The sequence below is a fragment of the Lepisosteus platostomus genome, chromosome 2, assembly GCF_059453375.1.
Source record: "Lepisosteus platostomus isolate fLepPlt1 chromosome 2, fLepPlt1.hap1, whole genome shotgun sequence".
In the NCBI taxonomy this organism is placed as follows: Eukaryota; Metazoa; Chordata; class Actinopteri; order Semionotiformes; family Lepisosteidae; genus Lepisosteus; species Lepisosteus platostomus.
In genome coordinates this window covers 61,930,567-61,936,566 of record NC_142612.1, presented here as the reverse complement: position 1 = coordinate 61,936,566, position 6,000 = coordinate 61,930,567, and the positions used below count along the sequence as shown (strand labels likewise).

Here is a 6,000-nt window from a genome sequence, read left to right as displayed (position 1 = left end):
GGCCCCGAGGGGGTTATATGATGGAACATCACAAGAAGAGCACAGAATACCTGTACACCTCCGGGCACTGTGAACAAACGCAAGCCTCCGGGCTTCAGTCAGTAACACTTCGCCAATTAGGACAGCGGAAATAGCCTCTAGTACAGCAGCAGGGCAAGTGGTTTCTCAATGTGCACCAAAGTACTGCGTTCTGTCCTGCTCATGTTTCTTACATCTGCGAATACGAATATTTCACATCGGTAAATTTGTTTCTGCTCTGTATGATACTGAAACTCCCTGTCAGTCCGTGGTCTTTGTGAGCACGGAATTGAAGACAGACTGTGCGGCGGAAGGAGACGTTCTGTGGGGGGACCCTGGTCTTAGAGGAACAGTGTGCACCTGAACTGGGACTGAGTAAATCACTCGACGGCTATGCAGTCCTGTCACAGATCACCCACACACTGACCCCGGGAGCAGTCCGTTCAAACAGGAGCGGCAGCGGTGTTTGGAAAAGCCCCATCTGTTGCCCGCAAGTTTTCACTGTTCAACGTGCGTTACCTGGTTTTATCTATTTCGGAACACTGCTGTACTGTATGTCTGTGTGACGTTAACCCTTTTGCCCAGTGTTCAGTAATACAAAATGTCAAAGTATATTTAGTCTTGTTCCAAAAAGGCAACAGTCCAAGCTTCCCGAAATTAAATTTAAAAAAACAAACACTGTTCACATGTGTTTTTGATCAGAAACAAATACTTGATAACTGTGGTCCAGATTACCGGTCGTCCCCAAACCGGCTCGTGTGTGTGGGTGTTCTGCGATGGACTGACGCCAGGGTGTGGTCTGGCCCTGTGCCCGTCGTTATGCTCTGACGTAGAATAAATCGGCGGCTAAAAACCAACGGACAGTTTGTACCACGAGTGATTTATCGGTGTGAAGAAGGGTGGGGTTCAGGGAAACCACCCCGGATTCCGCACGCTAGCCGGGCGCACAGTTAAAGCGCTTCTAGTCTCTGCGTGACACCCACCAAACCCGCTCGCCATTTCGCGGTCCCAACAGCTAAGACAAGATTTACGCGGGTTCCTTTGCATTTTCTGGGGCTATTGTGTAATAAAACTCGACCCCCGGGGGAGGAAGGAACTCGGGACGAGAGTGCACGTACTTGCGCTTATGATGATGGTGGCGGTGGTGGCAGTGAGGTAATTAAGCGATGCTGCGACAATATTAGCTTTGGCGTCGGTTTTGTGACTCTATCCCGTGGTTTCTCAAATGCAACGACCTCGTAAGTTCTGTCTCTCCTGGAGTAATCAAGCTGATGATTTAACCCTCTTGAGCCAGAGTGCCACTTTTATTTCAAGTTGCCATATACACTGTGCGGGCGCTCCTGATTCCAGTAAACAGGCTATGAGGTAAGATTTAATGGCACGAGCAATGAGTTGACTCATTTGCATAATAATTGTATATTTAATGTTACAACAGTGGCAGCTCCATCTGAGTGACACCCCGCGCAGCACAATCTTCGTGCAGGACGTTATATATTTCCCCCAAAAGCGAAGACATTTTCCATCAGCACACGCCGCTCTTTAATTTCAGGTGGAAAGGGTTGGAAACGTAGCGAGCATCACGGCCGCCGCCCCCCGCCCTAAACATCCCCCCCTCCGAGCTCTCCCTTACTCATTCGCTCTCCCCAGCCTTGTAGAATCAATGCACCGAGATCGCTTTCTCTAATCGGGCTTTACAGTTCATCTGTGCGCCTAGCGAACAACGGTAAGTGTCGGCTTTTTAACTACTCTTTCTTATCTTTTCTGATAAAGCAATAGCCGTAGAGCTGCAACCTTCTTAGGCTAAAATACCGTGTCATTTAAAAAATAAACTTTTTTTTTCCCATATCGTAACAAACGCGATGAATTTCTACTGACATCTCCGTCAAGTGATTTGGGAAGTGTATTCGTGTGCGTGTTATTTAAAAAGAGTATGTTGCATAGAGCTGTTGGCTTTCTTCTACACGTGTGTTTGATGGGTTTGGTCTTGTTAAAACTGAAACAGCCGGACTAGGTACAGTATGCAAGGCTCAGAGCGGGAGGGGTTGCACGGTGCGCCCGAACCCTAGCAATACAGGCTCCGCTTATCCCAGGATGTTAATGAGGAACAATCCTCCTAGCCGACACCTGCTGCACTGTAGCGACCCGAGGAAGACGGAAACATCCTTCAAGTCCCGCGGCAATTTAGCGCAAATCCTTGCAACATGTTTTTCGTTTACAGCTGGCCTTTCTCCGGACAGGAGCAATAATATTAAAATATACAGTACGCGTCTTATCAACTATATATATGAGATGAAGTCTGAAGTGAATTAAAAAAAAGGTGTAACTGTTTATTTTTAAGTTTTCATAAAACAGTGTTCACTAGATGTTCCAACACTGCCATTCCTTTGTAGTATTTTTCAAAAGTCGGTGAGTGTGCAAAATAATCTGAAAAAGTCATTATGACTGCAACAATAATAATAAACGAATCTCCCTATCCATTGCGATGTCCTACTCTGGTGTTATTATCGATGAGGGTGAATGCTCAAAGACTCTGGATTCATACACTGTGGAATGTTCGTTTGCATTTTAACCGGATTACGCGTTAAAACCTTTATGTGTAACACTCCTAGTGTGGCGTTATCCGTTTGTGGATAAGAGCTGGCCGAATCCGCTACACCAGGGTGCCTTGCAGCGATTGCGAGAGCGGAGGAGCTGGGTGTGTAATATATAGCCTGTAGTGTTAGGAGACCCCTTAACTCCGAAGTGTCAGAGTAAAAATTTCATCAGTCAGGGTCTGTGATCACTTTGATTAAGGAGTAATAAACCTCTTTAACGCGCTGGAATAGAGCTTCTGGATTGGATGTGTGTGCGTGTATGAAGGGAAAAGACACACTCTCTTCTTTGAAAAGCTGTCCTTACACAGTCCGTTGGGGAAGCAAGACTGTAAAATAACGTGCTTGTATGTATATTTCCCAGTGTGTATGTTGTATTTAGTCAAGCACCCAGTGTACGTCTTAAAGGAAGAACCCAGTGGACTCAGTTTTTAAATGTGTTGTAGGTGGAGGAAATAAGCACAGTCGATTAATATCTGTATTCAAGGTGCACGCTGCTGTCAGGCTGCGCTGTACTGGGATCACAGAAGTAATTGTAATATTTCAACTCTTATTCTTTATGACTGGAGAAGAAAGGCTGGCGAGGCTGTATCATGTCTTACGCTGTGGAAAAATGTACAGTACTGAATTACATTTTTTTATGATTCAGCTAATTCTGAATACATACTGGGGAGGAAGTCATGGAGATGCCGTCAGCCCCCCTGGACTGGGGTGTCGGGGAACAGGGATGCTGTGATCGTGTCAGTGTTTGTGTGTGATCTGTGAGGGGTGAGAGGGGAAACTGTTTTGCTAGGCCGACCAGGAGTGTGATGGATATTTCAGTGCATGGACGATGGCAGGAACCGGTACGACACACGTCAGCTCACATCATCCTGACGGAGCTCCGAATCTGCCAAGGCATTCCCTCACGAAAAAAGAGCCAGAAGGAACAAAGCCGAGCACACAGGGCCATACGCAGGGAGGGAGACCATCAGTCTCTTTTGCGAACTACAGGACCCGCACAGGCAGTGAAGTGTGTCTCCTGTTTCCTCATGCACTGCCACATGGGATGGCCAAACCGCCGAGCCCAGATGTGTCAGTCCAGAGGGAGACCCCAATATGGCACGCCCGTCCAACTGTCTCCCTCGACAACTGATGCTTCAGACCATGTAGCAAGCAGGGTCTTCAGCATCATCACTGGTCCCTCGGGCTAAACACCACACCTGTGCGTTCACTGACCTCTCGGGCTAAACACCACACCTGTGCGTTCACTGACCTCTCGGGCTAAACGCCACACCTGTGCGTTCACTGACATCTCGTGCTAAACGTCACACCTGTGCGTTCACTGACCTCTCGTGCTAAACGTCACACCTGTGCGTTCACTGACCTCTCGGGCTAAACACCAGACCTGTGCATTCACTGACCTCTCAGACTAAATGCCACACCTGTGCGTTTACTGAATTCTCAAAAGGAACGCTGTACCTCTGTGTTCACAGAATTCTAAAACAGAATGCCACACCTGCACGTTTGCCAAATTCTTGAGGGGAATGCCATACCTGTGCGGTCGCCAAATTCTCGAATGCTGTTCCTCTGTGTTCACTGAATTCTAAAACGCTGTACCTTTGTGTTCACTATTCCATTCTAAAATGGAACACCACACCTGTGTGTTCACAGAACAAGTGACACTTGTCCACCTACCGTTTTTCAGGCAGTAACCTCACGTTCTGGTCTCTCCCCACATTTGTGTATGAGACTTTGATTTCCAGTACTGTTCACATTTTTTTTAACTTAGGATACAATCTGATGGAACGTAAATGAAAACAGATGTGGGGTATGTTAGAATTGCTCAGCATGCTCATACACTCCACCACTTAATATTGGCATTGTAATTTTTTTGATGAACGTGGTTAGTTATTGCCATTGACATCAAAACCTCTTTCTCCTGGGAGACGGGGGTGATGGGAATGAGGAAGATAATGGACAGTCACCCACATTAATGTGGAAAGGGATCTGTACAGGACAGACACAGCAGTCTGTTCTTGAACTGCCTTTCTAACACTGAGGCTAATATCATTTGCTGTTGCTGGAGCCTCTGTAATTTCCACAACTCAAGTAGGACATGAGATTGACATCTTATCTGAGAGATGGCACTATCAACAGCACAGTGCCCCCGCAGTGTCATCATACTCTGCCATCGATATAGGGTTTCTGGTCCAGAGGGAAGAGCATCACCTGCTGGCCTATAAGAAGCAACGTGTTTTCATTGGAGGTCTCCTGTCATGGTACTGATCAAGCCCATCCTGGCTCGGCTTCTGAGATATGGCTAGATCAGACTTTAGGATGGGGGTGGAATGAAGTCAATGTGGGTATTGAGGGTTGTCTCCGTTTCTTCACATGCTTTCTGTCCAAGACAGCTGATTGAGGTTTTGACTTCCCCATGGGTTTTTTTTAACTCTTTTTCTGGGACCAGTCACACTGGGAGGAGGGTGTGAGAGAATGTGTGCAGGGTGGTTATTCAGAGCTACTTAGGTGGCTTCTTGCCAAGGCTAACGAGACTGATTTTTGGACCAGCACTTTCTCCTGGAATGTAATGTTTTTTGACTTTAGCTTTCATCCTCATGTCTGAGTACAGGAAACCAGGCCTACATGTGTTCAGTGAAGCCATGTGTCTCTGGAACACAATGGCAGCTCTGTTTCCCTCTGGCTCTAATTGCACACAGACATAGAAATGGAAACTAAGTCTCTGTCACAGACAAACACACATAACAATACACATACGCACATTCACAAGGGCAGAATTTGACAGGGCAGATATTTATATGGCCCCCATCTCCCCCTGACATCACACATTAACAGCACCATAATAAAATAAAGTAGCCTACTCACTCATTTGAATTTCTTCCTCTGAGCCTGACACTCCGCCGAGTCATCTACAATCCCTCTGTAGAGCCCTTTGATATGACATACTGCTTTACTTGTGCATCTGTTATATTTTCAGCAAAATGCCGTCTGTCGGTCCAATAGACATCACCTGACTCAAGTTCACTGCTATGGTGTTGCTGGAGGTCGCTGGGGAAGTGAATTCCTCATCATCACTCTGTCTCTTTCCTCCCCAGTCTCACAGCACAGTGCTCTGCTGGCAAGCAGTAAGCTACAGTTAATAAAGACTTCATGCTCAAACTCTTCATCAGCTGCAGGCTGGAAGAACATCTCTGTTTTAGCCAGTTTGGCTGTAGCCTTGAATTTCTCTCTCTTCATTTTTCTTTAACACCACATCTGTTCTTCTGTGGCAGAAGTAATGTAGTATAACTTTAGATATTATTGTGATGAGCTACGGCTTATTTTGAACATTGTCACTGACTTATATTTTTGTCCTGATGTCTTTTTCCCATAAAACTTTATTTTGTAGTTA

General features: G+C 46.2%; 1 protein-coding gene across 3 annotated transcripts in view; it reads left to right on the top strand.

Annotated features, from left to right (window-relative positions):
- Positions 1-831: 831 nt before the first annotated feature.
- Positions 832-6,000, top strand: part of ecel1 (endothelin converting enzyme-like 1) — a 33,593-nt gene continuing 28,424 nt past the window's right edge. Inside the window, exon 1 of one of the 3 annotated variants that reach the window (XM_088611976.1) lies at positions 832-1,173. The gene's annotated coding sequence lies outside the window, so the exon portion shown is untranslated. Of the gene's footprint in view, positions 1,384-1,413; positions 1,742-6,000 lie in introns of those variants that run through there. The other 2 variants (XM_088611967.1, XM_088611958.1) reach the window with 2 other exon arrangements.